The 14,056-nt window shown below is 40.4% G+C and overlaps 1 long non-coding RNA gene across 3 annotated transcripts; it reads left to right on the plus strand.

Annotated features, from left to right (window-relative positions):
• The first annotated feature begins 7,801 nt into the window (after window positions 1-7,801).
• Window positions 7,802-13,747, plus strand: LOC119294120. Of its 3 annotated transcripts, XR_005143340.1 has the most exons (9): window positions 7,802-7,895; window positions 8,563-8,882; window positions 9,165-9,410; window positions 9,990-10,136; window positions 10,968-11,144; window positions 11,329-11,401; window positions 11,552-11,597; window positions 11,914-11,964; window positions 13,189-13,747. It is a non-coding gene; the product is annotated as an uncharacterized LOC119294120 (long non-coding RNA). The 3 variants fall into 3 exon arrangements; XR_005143341.1 differs by lacking the exon at window positions 11,552-11,597; XR_005143342.1 differs by lacking the exon at window positions 10,968-11,144.
• Window positions 13,748-14,056: the final 309 nt, after the last annotated feature.

Consider the following 14,056-nt stretch of genomic DNA (forward strand, 5'->3'; position numbering starts at 1 on the left):
CCTTCGCCGTCGCCGTCGCGGCCGTACGTGAGCACCTCGCCATCGCCTTCGCCGGCCACCGTCATTTTTTTGTTAGATTAATTAGATTTTTTTGTTAGGTTAGGTGTGTAGAAATTTAGATATGTAGTTCATAGATTTTTTTGTTAGATTAGATTTTTTTGTTAGATTAGTTAGATTTTTTTGTTAGATTAATTAGATTTTTTTTGTTAGGTTAGATGTGTAGTAATTTAGATATATGTAGTTCATAGATTTTTTTGTTAGATTAGATTTTTTTGTTAGATAGATGTGTAGTAATTAATTTGTTTATATTATGTTAGATTAATTAGATTTTTTTAGTATTTAGAAAAAGGAAAAAAAATAAGAAGTAGTTTATATATAGTTGATCTAGCTAGTTGATTTAATAAACTAATTTATTTTATTATATATAGAAGTAGTTTGTTTTTAGTAAGTACTACTTATTTATTTATAGTAAGTGCTTAGTATTGAACTAGATAGTTGATTTAATTAATAAAACAACTTCTATTTAACTATATATAGAAGTAGTTCCCGCATCGACGTCGGCGATGCCTATCCCGCATCCTCGTCGTCGTCGACTCGGCGGTGGAGGCCTGCTTGGTCAGGGCCATGTTCGGGACTGGGCTCCGCCGGGCTGGTATTGGGAGGTGCTACCTTCAGGGGGACGTAGGTTGGTGAGGAGGCAGCCCGTTGTTGACCCGATCCTTGTTTGGTGGCGGTCGCGTGGGCTAGTGACGGTGGTGAGGCATCCGGATACCGCGGAGGTGGTACGTCACCGTGTCAGCGAGGAGGACGAGCACGCCCGTCGCTACATGGTTGCATTGGAGGGCAGGTTCGACAATACCTGGCAGGTTCTTCAGGGATCTCACTGGAGTTATGATCCTGTGATGGTTCCTTATCTTTGGGTGTCCACCGCCCGCGTCGATACCCGTCGGGCGCTACGGTTCTAGTTGTATTAGTGATAATATTCGACGATGTACGGACACCAAGAGATGATGTACTTTTGCTTATAATTATTGAATGCATTCTAATTTGAATATTATACTTTATTTTATGATTTGGTTTTGCTTAGTTTATGATTTGGTTTTGCTTATTGAATGCTCATATTGGATAAGTTCTCCTTCATTCCCGTGTGCTAGACAATTTGATATAATAATGTATTCGGGAATGAAAGGAGGAGCTAAGTACATCGATCATCGATAGTCAACCCGTGATTAATAATAATGATCTAGTTTAATATTTGAATTATGAACATAGGCCGGAAATGTCGTACTCATCGGACGACGAAAACCGCCCGGGGGAGTGCGACTGGTGCCACGACGACCGAGGTATCTGCGACAGGTTCATTCTACTGGACGAAGATTGTCGCTTCAGCATTAAGCTCGAGGAGACCTTCGATGTTCATACGGTACGCAACCGACGATAATAGTTTTTTTTCGTAATTACTCATGACTTCAACTATTTTAATCATGACAATATTTTTCATCTTTTCCAATTCGACTAGCTTATCCCATGCTTTGCAAGACGCCATGTCTTGGAGAGGATGGGTTTTGAACACCATGAAAGTTTCGAAACCAAAAAAATTATCCTAAGTACCCATCATGGTGTGGATTTTCAAGTAAAGATGTTCAATGCTCAGAGTGTAACCCATTTTGGTTGCAAAAATTGGGAAGCACTTTGCAAGATGTATGGTTTTGATGAGTGTATGCTTGTTACCATGGATCTTGGTGATCCTACAATCGAGCAAGAGAGACCTACGATTTACGTCCTTGTGGATACACCTCCAATTCTTCCCCCATGTGAGCTTAACATAGTTATTAAGTAATTTATATTGTTTATTTCAAAATAGTTGACAACTTATTCTCCATTGACAGCTTATTTTCATTCTTCAAAGAATGTGCGGAAGATGGTAGACAGAACCTACTACACCGAAGGCTCCGAACTAACTTATCAGGAGAAAAATCATCTGGTCGCATTTTGTACTAATCTTGAGAATTACAATGTCTACAATCGAATTCCTCAACATTATGGTCAATACGTGCCACTAGTGCACGTGTTGAACTACGGTAACTACCATGGAGATACCCTGGTAAGATGTTTTACTATTACGACATCCGTGCATCTTTTTACACACTTCTAAAACTAGTACATCATATCATTGCTAACTACGAAGTTATTACTATGCTTTTCAACAAATAATCCCGAATGATTGTGTGCCTCATCTGATGTATACACACGGTAGCCTTCATGTTTTGAACATACAAGCAGGTCGTCCTACGAATCTCAACTGTCCATACCGGGTTTCTAAAAGAAGTGGAGACATGACAATCAAAGAATGGAAAAAATGTATGGACAGTCGAAAGGAGCTTCTTGGAAGCAACATTCAGCGAAGGGCAAAAATTGGAGACAGGATGATCGCCATTCTTCGTAATGGAGAGTCAGGGTCTATATTGTTTTATGCTATTTTACCTTAAGGGTGTTTAGGTCCTACCTGATACTGATGATCATGTGTTAAGAACAATTATGTAGGGTTGGGTTCGATGACTATGATGATGATGATCGTATGACTTATTATTAATAATGAGTAGAAGTTGTATGATGATGCATTATTAGTAGGACGAGTACTTGTTATTATATATGCTGATGTATGCGTGCATGCATGAGTTATTATATCAGCGGGTAAAATGAACATATATAGCAGTAGTGTTGGTAAACCAAGGACGAAGATATAAGAGAGGACACTTCTCTCTATTAGCTAGCTAATATAACAACCGAAAAATAACCCCCAAAACCCCTAAAGCAGCCACTTTCCAAAAAAAAACATAGACTTTTGGTCCCGGTTGGTTCCACCAACCGGGACCAAAGGCCCCCTGACTGGGCTCGGCGCACAGAGCCACGTGGAGGCACATTAGTCCCGGTTCTTTCTTGTTTGAACCGGGACTAATGGGTGGAGGTATTAGTAACGGCCCATTAGTCCCGGTTCATGAACCGGGACTAAAGGCCCTTACGAACCGGGACTATTAGGTGTTTTTCTACTAGTGAGAGGAGATCAGTAGGCTGAAAGCAAGAGCAACCTGACAACATCATTTTCCATAGAATATTGATAATCATCTTCAACTATCGCTTTAGGCTGCAGTTTGGTTGTTGACCAATTTTTTTTGCGAGCCCAGCTCAGCTTGTGTCCTCCCATGAATTTTCTGCCCATACATGTTGAGCTCTCCCGTTAATCCCCTCTCTCTTTCTTCAACTCAAGTCAGCTCTTTCCTCTCTCTAATTACTTCTCCTGCAGTTGAATCAGGTCCGTCAGCGTAAGTGGCGCAGGGTGTTGTAGTTTGGCTTTTAGTTTTTTCTTTGCAATGGATTATGAGTTGATATGAAATCCCATGGCATATTTGAAAGCATTAGTCTGATTACTACTTAGGCTACAGTAAAGAGGTTCATGTGTAATATACAGCCTGAGCATGAAGTGATATACTCTTTCCTTCTTTCAGGTCATTTTGGAGCTGTAATCAAAGATTTGGTAGCAGATCATATCAAGGCTGATGTAATGTGCATCCAAGATCAATATTTTGTCTTGCTTTCGTTGAATGTAATACCACTGTCTTCATACCGTTTTTAAGAATCTTTTGCGTGGGATTTTATACATTTTCCTATTGCTTTTTATGGAGATGTAGTTTGGAATTTAGTTTTGTATGGGATTGTGAGTTGATATGAAGTCCTATGACATGTTTCAAAGAATTAGTTCTACATACAGTATAGTGAAAGTTCATGTGTAATGTAGAGTCTGAGCATGAACCGATGTTTGCAATAGGGAAGTTTGTTGGCCGCATCTCATGGTTCTTTGCTTTTTTACGTTCCATATTTCTCATGGTTCTTTGCTTTTTTACGTTCCATATTTTTCTCTTTTCTCATAAGAGATCATATTGAATTTGTCTTTGGAGTAAATTTCTTATAATACATACATGTAGTTCTGTTTTATCATTTGGAAACTTTTGCTCCTAAACAGGTTATTTGGGTGCCTGACTTTAGCAGCGAGAAGTTCTGGAGATGACTGATTGGGCAATGCTCCACATCTGCTTCACATGCAGTTCTATTTTAACATTTATGGAATGTTTTGCTCCTAAACAGGTTATTTCTCATGCCTCACATTTTAGTCACAGGTCAAGTGGAAGGTCCACTGATTTATTTCATTAGAACTTTTATTGTTTTACATTTTTTAGGATGAAAATTTCATGTACTCATCTTTCTCAGATTTATGAAAGAGTTAGTGTTCAAATATATGAAAGTGGAGTATGTAAGAATATCTCTTGTCTCTCCCTTGACACTTTGAGCCAACAAAACCAAACATTTCACCCTATCTTACCATGTACTAACTTAACTCTATCGACGACTATTCAAATCACGTGTTTGGCTATCTATGATATCAAACATTTGTGTTCTTTCAAATATCACATGCATTCCAAATTCTTATAAATTACGCAACTAGCTAATGGTTGGAACTTTAATACTCGGCTTTATTTATAGGTAGCACAACCTCATGTTAATTGCCATTTTATTGCTACAGATATGGTGTTGGTCTGATTGTGTATGTGATGATTATATCCATGTGTATGTATGTGGTCTTCAAAGTTGTTGAAAGATTTAAAGCGTAAGCGAGCTTGTCAAATTCCTTCTGTGCATCATATATTCTTGTCTTCTTCCTATGCTTTAGAGGTTTATAGTAAGAAGATACGAGTTACAGTCTTTCCTTTTCAGTATATCTGAAGGTATACGAGAGAGATTACTAGCTCACACATATAGTTTGGTTATTAAGTTTCTAAATAAGTTCAGCCTCAGAGCACATATTTTGCATCCATTGAGATATATTCTCTTCAATTCATATAGTATGTTTGCATTTGACTTGGAATTGATTGTACTTTTGTTACAAGATATATCATCAATTTTCCTATATGGACATACTTTTATTAGTTTGCTTCTAACTGCATCTTAATCTGTACTTGGTAGGCTCTACAGGATTCGATGATGGATGTGTGAATGTGATAAATCAGTATATAAATTTCTTCCAACAACAAGACATGCTAATTAGATATAGGAGTATGTTGTTACGTCTCAGCTTTGTTTTCGCCGGATTAATATTTGGCACCTGACATGAGGCTGAGAAATACCATCCTTAATTAATTATAACATACCTTGTGCAGGGCACATAAAATATATTTGATATCTCTTTTTTGTTATATTTTTTTTATCTTTTCTACCTAATTCAGTAGCACCATTTCTTGATGTTATTTCTCTATAGGATTGTTGCTTCCACTGTAGTTGTTCTCACCTGAAATGAATTTGAATTAGGTCTTTAGTATCAAGGTAAACCGAGCACCAAATCTAGGTGATCAATAGATGTTATTGATAATTATCAAATAATAATTATGTGCTCGGTTGTTTGTAGACGACCAGTAAATTTCTCAAAGTGTGGAATTTCCATGTGTTGGATAAAATTGGTAATGGGATTGGGAGGTGGTTGTGGTTGCAAAGAATCATGTGCTCTGTAATAGGATGAAACCTTGCTCTGTTTTTCGATGATGCTATCTGTTGCTTTTGAAAAGCTATCACCTATGATTTTACCTATATAACCGCTGTTGTTGTTGTTCCTCATCGATCTCTTAATATGCATAATGCCACCCTTATCTGTAATTATCTGTTTTTACTACTTTCTTTGTTTCAAACATCAAATACTCACGCAACAACAAATATGCTAAGCAAGGAAGAGGCATGCCCTACCTGGCAGCATCCACCTTCCACTCAAGGGATATAGCAGTATCATTTAGCACAGAAGGAGAAACAGTAATCATGAACAAAGACAGTAACCAGCAGTAAGTACTCATTATTTTGATCTATGACATTTTTCTATCACCACTCTTACAATACTTGGCTTGCTGGCGGCCTTTGCGCCATTGGCGCAACGGGTCATCTAGTATAGTAACAATGGATGGTAAGGGCGGCCTCGTTTTGAACTGGGAATCCAATAATAAGAGAAGGATGTTCCTACAAGCTCTCACAACGATTTGGATTCTGGGCCATTGGATCTGGCTGCTTGATGCGATCTGGGCCATTGGATCAAGCCGCTCAAGAGTCTCGTCCGTCAGATCTGGGATGGGCACTATAGAAATGAGTAGTTTCACCTCGACCGTGCCACCACACGTAATTTTCCTGCCCCGCCGGGGGCATTTTCGACATTTCACTCACACGGGTTATAAAAGGCACCGGACCACGTGGAGATGACCTAGTCGCTCCCCAGCCCGCACTCGCGCCCCCTCCCTCGTCCTCGCCGCCCCGCCCACATCGCCCCACCCTCTCCTCTCCCTCTCCCTCCCTCAGTCCTCGCCGCCCCGCCCGCATCGCCGCCGCCCCGCCCGTGGCAAGCCCTAGCCGCCGCCTCCTCCCGCACTCGCGCGTCCTGCCCCTCGTGTGCGGCGCCTCCACCCAAACCCTAACCCTAGCTGCTCCCCACGCTGACGTTGTCTCCTTCACCTAGCCCGCCGGATCCCCGCCGTCGTCCTCGCGTGCACACGGCAGGTGCTCCGCCTCTTCCTTCCATCCGGCCAGATCCGCGGCGCACGGTCTCTCGCGCTTGCTCGCAACCCTCAGCCGTGGGCTTGGGTTTCGGGCTGGGCATCGCCTTCATCGTCGGCGCGGCTCCGGTGGATTCCGGCGGCACCTCTTTGTCTCCTTCCTCGCCCCCACACGCGGCTGCACTTCCCGCTGGCCATGGGGCTTGCTGGTAGCAGCGCCTCCCTCCCTCCCTGCCTGCCGCTGCCAGTCCCGCCGCCCGGAGCAGCGCCACCGACGGCTCCATAGGCAGGTAGCCCCACCGCTCCTTACTCCCCCCCTTCCTTCACCACACCCTCCCTTGTTGCATCCTCTGTCCGTTTAATTTCTGTTTTCCTGACTCTTGTGTCGGACGAGTGGTTGCTGTGGTAGATTGGGCGCGACTGTTTCTGGATGAGTAGTAGGTGCCGCGTGATTTTCCCAGTGTGTGTTCGAGTTCACATCCGATGGGATTTTGCCTGATAGGTGCCTGTGGTAATGCTTGCAGGGGCAAATATTGGTAACTCGTAGTTTGACTTTTTTCAGATGAGCTAATGCACTGCATGTTAGCAGCAGTGAAAAATGTTATAGTGACGATATATATATTTAATCTGCACTGCCTTGACCTGAAATCATCAAAGCTTATAGCAGTAGCATGCAGTTTGAGAGCAGCAGGAGCTTCGCCTTGGTTGTACTGACCCAGATTGGTTGACACATTGGTTAATTGTCCATGTGTACAATCCTGTTGATTGTGGAGCAGTAAGGAACATCAGGGAATTTTTGTGACCTGAACTTATCATGTGTGAATAAAATTAGGAATAGTACAATACACGTTCTTCAGGCCTTGTTGATCAACAAAATTATTGCCAAAAAAGTTGATACACATGCTGATCTGTAGTTTTTTTTTGTTTTTGTGGTTGTAGTTGTGGATTACTGTTAAGAATGATTACCCTGATTAGTTAGGATTTAAATGTGTTGTTCCAGATCCAGATGTGTTAGTTTTGAGTTATTGTTTGGGTTAGAAAATTTTCAAACCATGCATCTTTTAGCATTTAGAGAAAACTACATGTGTTCATTCTGGGTTGTAGTTCAGAGAGACTTCCATGTCACCGTGAATGCTGGGTGCTGCTCTGACATGCTTATTTGTCTCATTTTGCTTTGTTCTTTTTTGCTTATATGGTGATCTCCTTTTTTCTTTTGTTAGCAGAAATTCTAGCTAGGGCATGGAACACAAGAAAGCTTGAGCAAATCATCATGGGCATGCTCAAAGGCTTGGTTAACAAGGGTGACAATAAGATGTGTGTACAATTAATTGCCAGGTGGCTAACTTGATGGTTTTATTGTTGTTGCATATGTGTGAAATTTCTTTCCTCACTACCCATGCTGGCAAAGAAATATTCAGTTATTCTATTTCATATTACACGTCTTGTTACCTTTTATTCTCTATATATGCACAAATTATTTGATGACAATGACTCATGGATGGAAATAAAACACCAACGGGAATGATGTACTCTTTTTACCTAGCTTATTTTATTGATTGATATGGCAATTCATGCTGTTATTCTAATTTTACACCCTTGTGTTCTTGGCAAAAATTACATTATTTGGTTCATATGAATGAGCATTGTTGATGTTGTCTGCTTTCCTGAATGAATCGTTGATTTAGAACTACATGATAGAGTCATGTTGCCATATGTGGTGTCCTTTCCTGTTCATATAAATCTGCAATCTGGGTGTTACTCTTGTTTCCTCAACTAACTTATAGTCACTTTTGACTGACAAGTGTATCTTAATGTTGTCTTTTTTGGTAGCTGCGGGTTCAAAAGCGCAGTAATGATATTTGCTTAAAGTTACTTCAATTACTACACTTGGTTTATCTTTTAAGGGAAATCAGTTTTGTTTACACTGAAAATAATTTGTGTGCTTATCCCATTAACTTGAGTGTGTTATTACAAGTTTCAGGAATAGCTTTATATTAGGAGCAGCTTCTCCACCACGCAGCGGCAGAGGAGGTGTGCTTCTTCCTCAACACAACATAGCGGCAGCCACGGTGTCCTCTGCCCTCTCCCTCTATCTACCCTCTTCTGTTCCTTATCAAAAAATCATTTTTTACCTTGTATAATACTTCTGATTTGGACCGATTTGTGTTTTGGGGGGCATCAATTTGGTGCTAACCCTGTCTATGTGCAGAGAAAAGGAGAAGAAGGGGATGGATGATCAAGGAGCAGAAGAACTAGAAGAAGAAGGGCAAGGGAGGTGGAACGATATGAATGTCCAAGGAGGTCCGTCCCCCTCTCCTCCTCTCTTCTCTTTCCTTGTACTACAGCAGCCCTTAATCCCCTTTGATTTGATTTATTCAGTTGTTTTACTTGTTCTCTCCTAAGAAAAACTAGAAACCTGAAGAAAATTGTATTGATAGTAGTTGAACTTCAAGCTTGTATATGTTTTTTATTTCTCTTTTCACTGTAAATTAGCGAAACAAAAACTGAGATATTTCCACCATGCATGAATGATCCGTTGGACATATGAAACGACACTGAGGTTGTGCAAAACAATTTGTGCAGGGTATAGAAAACCAATTAGTGTCGGCTGCCTTGAAGGGACCACAAGGAAGAGAGAGATCATTGTACATGACCTGAAGATGATAAGGCGCCACTTCCATGACGACATCAACATCACCGTGGTCTGTCTTCAATGGCACCTGGGGCGACATCAGATCATGGTCGTGGAGCAGCAACTGCACCAGTGACCCTGCCATGGCGGCGATATGGACGGCATCACCATAACCACATTAATGGTCCAAGCATGAGGTGAAAATACTCTCTTTATCTCTCGTTTCTATTAAATGAATAGTTACTTGACTTGATGCTGGCTAGGATCTATGTGGGGCTAGGAAATGTTTTGTTTGACTATCACCATGAATGTGCAATGTCCATTATTTCTAAATCTTGTTAGTTCCACTCTAGAAGCACACCTTGCACAATAAGATAAATGATGCATGGGGCGCCATGGCTTGGTTAACTCATTAATGTGCTATTTATTTTGTGTTTTAGAAACTGATTCATATAGAGAGCCTTTTTGCTCGGTCAAATGTGAGTTATGGTGGTAGCTGTAGCTGAAAGGTTAACTCATTTTTTTTCTGAAATGCATAATTAATACTTGCATTACATGGCTGAAAGGTTCTCACCTAATCTATGCTTGGTTAACTCATTAATGTGCTATTTACTTTGTGTTTTAGAAACTGATTCATATAGAGAGCCTTTTTGCTCCGTCAAATGTGAGTTATGGTGGTAGCTGTAACTGAAAGGTTAACTCATTTTTTTTCTGGAATGCGTAATTAATACTTGCATTACATGGCTGAAAGGTTCTCACCTAATCTATGCTCGCAGGTCTCCGCCGAACGACGGCCATCCCCCTCCCTCTCTGCGCGCGCGTCCAGGTCATTGTTGCTTTTGGTGTTACCCTGCGTTCAAAGGGATCAAGATGGTGCCTTTCTTTGGGTCTGCATTTCGTCTACTACTTCTCCCACCCAGCAGGTAGCAACATGTGTTGAGCAATGACATAGACAATATTTTCCCTTTTTAGTAGTGATTTGATGCACCAATAAATAGATGTTTCTACTATCTCAGAAAGTTTTAGCTGATGGATATCTGGTGGAGAAATATTAGTCATTTTGTTGAGCATGGCTAGAGTCGTATTGACACATTCATGTGAGAGGGGATCGAAACTTTGCTTTATGCATGTTATTGTCCTTCAGTAAAGTTTTTTAGCTCAATGGAAGCGTTTGTCCTTGGTAATGCCAACCTTGGTGGGATATTTTTTGTCATGTAAAAACCTAATATTTGTACATGGTTATGTCCACCTTCAACGGAAGGCACATAGATCCCCATTTGTGGTTTTAGCTTTACGGGAATTTTTTAGTCTTATAGGACTAATGCTTATAGTTTATTTTCAAGTATTTCTACTGCTCGGCTTATTTTTAAACTATAGTTGGTTGATGAACTATTTTTATTGATGAGCTCATTTTAAAAATATAGTTTGGTTGGTGAAGTTGCCTACTATATCACTTATCTCGTAGAAAGGTTTTTGTTTCTTTCTTCATCTCAATATTAGTCATTTCAGTATATGTCCATTGTTCATTATATTTCTGAAGCGGCATTTTTTATTAGCAGTCCTAATTATGTGTCTCTGTTTATATTATATATATCTAAAGGCAAGAATCAAACAATTTTATTTATGTGCCTATGTTGGTAGATTGGTAAATCATACTTCAGTTGTATTGACCTGCAATAATAGTTCTATGATTAGAGCTTATAGTTTATTGTCAACTACTTTACTGATGACACTTTTTTTATTTACATTGTAAGTTGCTGGTGTTGCTTCCTGTTGGACATAGCTCGTTCTCCAGTCTCCACCTTCGATTTGTGACACAGATTGGTTTATTGTGATGTTGCTTTGAACAAGGAATGGGTGATGCTATACCACTAGGATGTGTCATCACCACATACATAATTAGTCCCAGGAAAAATATAAAGCATACCAAGGTATTATTAAGATTGATTGAAATGATTTCCTCTGTTCTAGGGTCTAGATAAGTTAATTATCTTCATATGTAAAGTTTACACCATCAGAGCATTATGTGCCATCATAAGCAGTGCATATAATAGCTACGATTTGCTTGATTTTGGTTCGTTTTATCCCTCTGGAGATTGAATGACCTCTCTTCAGGTGTGCTTGGTCTGCAGTGACGACCTTTGGGCCAACAACACATGGGCATTTCAGAGATAAACTATTGCATCAGGTATAGTGTATTGCGGACAAGCCAGGCATTAGTGTCTAGGTATTGATAGTTTGAGATAGACATGCCAATATGCATCTTCATTTATACAGCAGCCCATGCGTCTGGTAATATTTGAGAACAACAACTCTCATATTTTGTTTGCCCTTTTAGGCTAAAACAACAGAGTTTGGTTTGAGGTGCTCTCACAAGATATCAGGTCTCTCCCTCTCTCTAGTTGGCTAATGGTGGTCATATGTATGTTTTGGTAGACGAGATGTAGATTCCAAGAGCCTATCATAGTATGTTTGCCTTTTTATGCTAGAATAGCAGAGTTTGGTGGCTAGGTTGGATTGAAATATAATTGCTTGGTAAAACTGATGTCTACAAATAGTGCTTACTTCTTCTGCAAAGAAAATGTTGTGCCACATGCTCACCCATGAGAACCATCTATTCAGCTATTATCTAATTAATCATTGAACAATTTGATTATGATATGCACTAATGGTGGTCTTCTAACTGAATGACATTTACAGAAATTTGCTTGGAGAAGATCTGGGACACTCGGGTACATTAGACCCACGAGGGTAATTGATTATTTTCCATTTGATTATGATGCAGGGCCTAGGAGAACCATCTCTTTTTCATTATATAAATAGTAGTACATATTATTCTTTACCTTTTTATGTCATTCTGTTGCTTTGGGCATTTCCTGCTTCTATGCTCTGCTGCTACTCTGTCTTAGATGGTCATTGGCCATATAATGCCACTAGATGTAGTGTCTGATAGCACCTTGTATTGCTTCAGTTTTAATCAATTAAACTGGAGCAGGTATCTGCCCTATTCAAATAGCAATGAAAATTGTTGTTTTCGTGTGCTGCAAAATATAGCTCAAAATTTTCTCTTTTTTGCCATCAAAGGACCAATCTCATCTCAAATTAGTGAGTTGCTTTGTACAGTTCATATTTGTTGAACTGTATGCAGTTTGCAGCTGGATCTCTTTGATTTGTCATCATTTTCTAGGAATTTAGTTAAAATAATATATCAAAGTTGTCATGTTGGCGACATGGCGTGACGAGCCAAAACTGCTTGATGAATTGTTGGTGTGTGTTTACCCAGAGGAGCACGGCTTTTGCTCTCGCCACTGTTGTGCTCTTCCTCTTCCTCCTTGGCGCTCAGTAGAAAGATCTTAGGCTGCCAAAACACAAATAAAATTGTGCATCCTATGATTTTGTGAGCATGCGGCTGAGCCATGGATGACCAGTGAGCATGTATAATTGTAACAAGTTAATTGCCCATAGTTTGCCACTGGCATAACCGTAAAAACATGGTGGGTATTTTATTTCCTATGCTCACTATGGCAAATGTTCAGGCTGACAAATGAATGGCAAGTTCTTTATGCCTATAGAACTATTACATTATATTTTGGCTATGATGAGCCACACCGTTGGCTCTCATTGTGTACTTATATATGTAGGCTACTATGCGACTATTGTCAGTAGCCTTTCTCTATAAACGCCTTAGTTTCAATGTTTTGTACTATTCGGCTGCCCTCTAATGTACTACCCAGTCTTCAATCCCTTTCTATATAAAGGACTTGCTTCAATCATTATGAATGGTCTTTCGACTCGTGGAATGTGTTGATTTTTATATATTGACTTGCTCTAATCCTAATCTATCAAAATGCATTGCAATTTTTTCTATTCCTTTGTGACAAACTTGATCTCTTCATAAGATGAAATATTAGATGAATTGCTTTGGGCGTCGAACCGTGTGCTAAGGTACTGTTTTTGATCTCGCTCCTGAACCAGGCAATGCGAGGGAGGCCATGCGCTCAAGTGGGAGGCGGAGCTCGCCTCCCCCAATGACGACGGCTTCGACCTCAAGTGGATGTGGGAGGCCAAGTCCAAGCCATGCGCTGCCGGCAAGGTCGAAACCAAGTGGGGCGCCAAGGAAGCCAACGAGGATGACAATAATTCGGCAAGAAAGTGCATCCAGATAAAGGAGATCTCCACCGGCTGCGACGTCCAGATCGAGGTACTCGGCAGAAAAGATGAAATTGTTGTGATGAAATATGGGATTTCCAGTGCTCCAGTAGCTAAATGATGAAATGTGGGAGTAGATTCAAGAGAAAGATTGCAGTAACTTACTCCAGTAGCTTAGATGGAACTTCGCTGTTTTGGAATTTCCAGTAGCTTAAGTATTGCAGTAGATTTCCAATAAAATCTTGCCTGAGTGATGTTTGCTTGGTTCCTATGAATCTTAATCTTGGATGTGTGTCTCTGAATCTTAATCTGATGGGTGCTACTATGAATAAGGTTAGTTGTTGTTGATTACTGCATGAGTGTATTCTTGTTTTCGCGTTGAAAAGATGGTGGTTCAGTTGCCTGCACATGTGGATATTTCTTCCTTTTTTATATCATGTTTGAATGCCTACGTTAAACATGAATTTCTACTAGTTTGAGCATTACCTACTTGACCAAAACGTTCAGATAGGCACCCTCGCGCCAAGGCGCGTCGCCGATCTAGTTGACAATGATGGGATGCAGCGGCGGCCATCTTTGTGGAGTATGCCGATTTTGGCAACATTGTTGGCAAAGGTTAAGTTTTTGCGCCGTCATTGTGAAGCTAAGTGGATGATGAGCCAGCTGGTTTGTCTTTTTTCTGCGGGGTAGCTGG

The sequence above is a fragment of the Triticum dicoccoides genome, chromosome 4B (assembly GCF_002162155.2).
Source record: "Triticum dicoccoides isolate Atlit2015 ecotype Zavitan chromosome 4B, WEW_v2.0, whole genome shotgun sequence".
Taxonomy (NCBI): Eukaryota; Viridiplantae; Streptophyta; class Magnoliopsida; order Poales; family Poaceae; genus Triticum; species Triticum dicoccoides.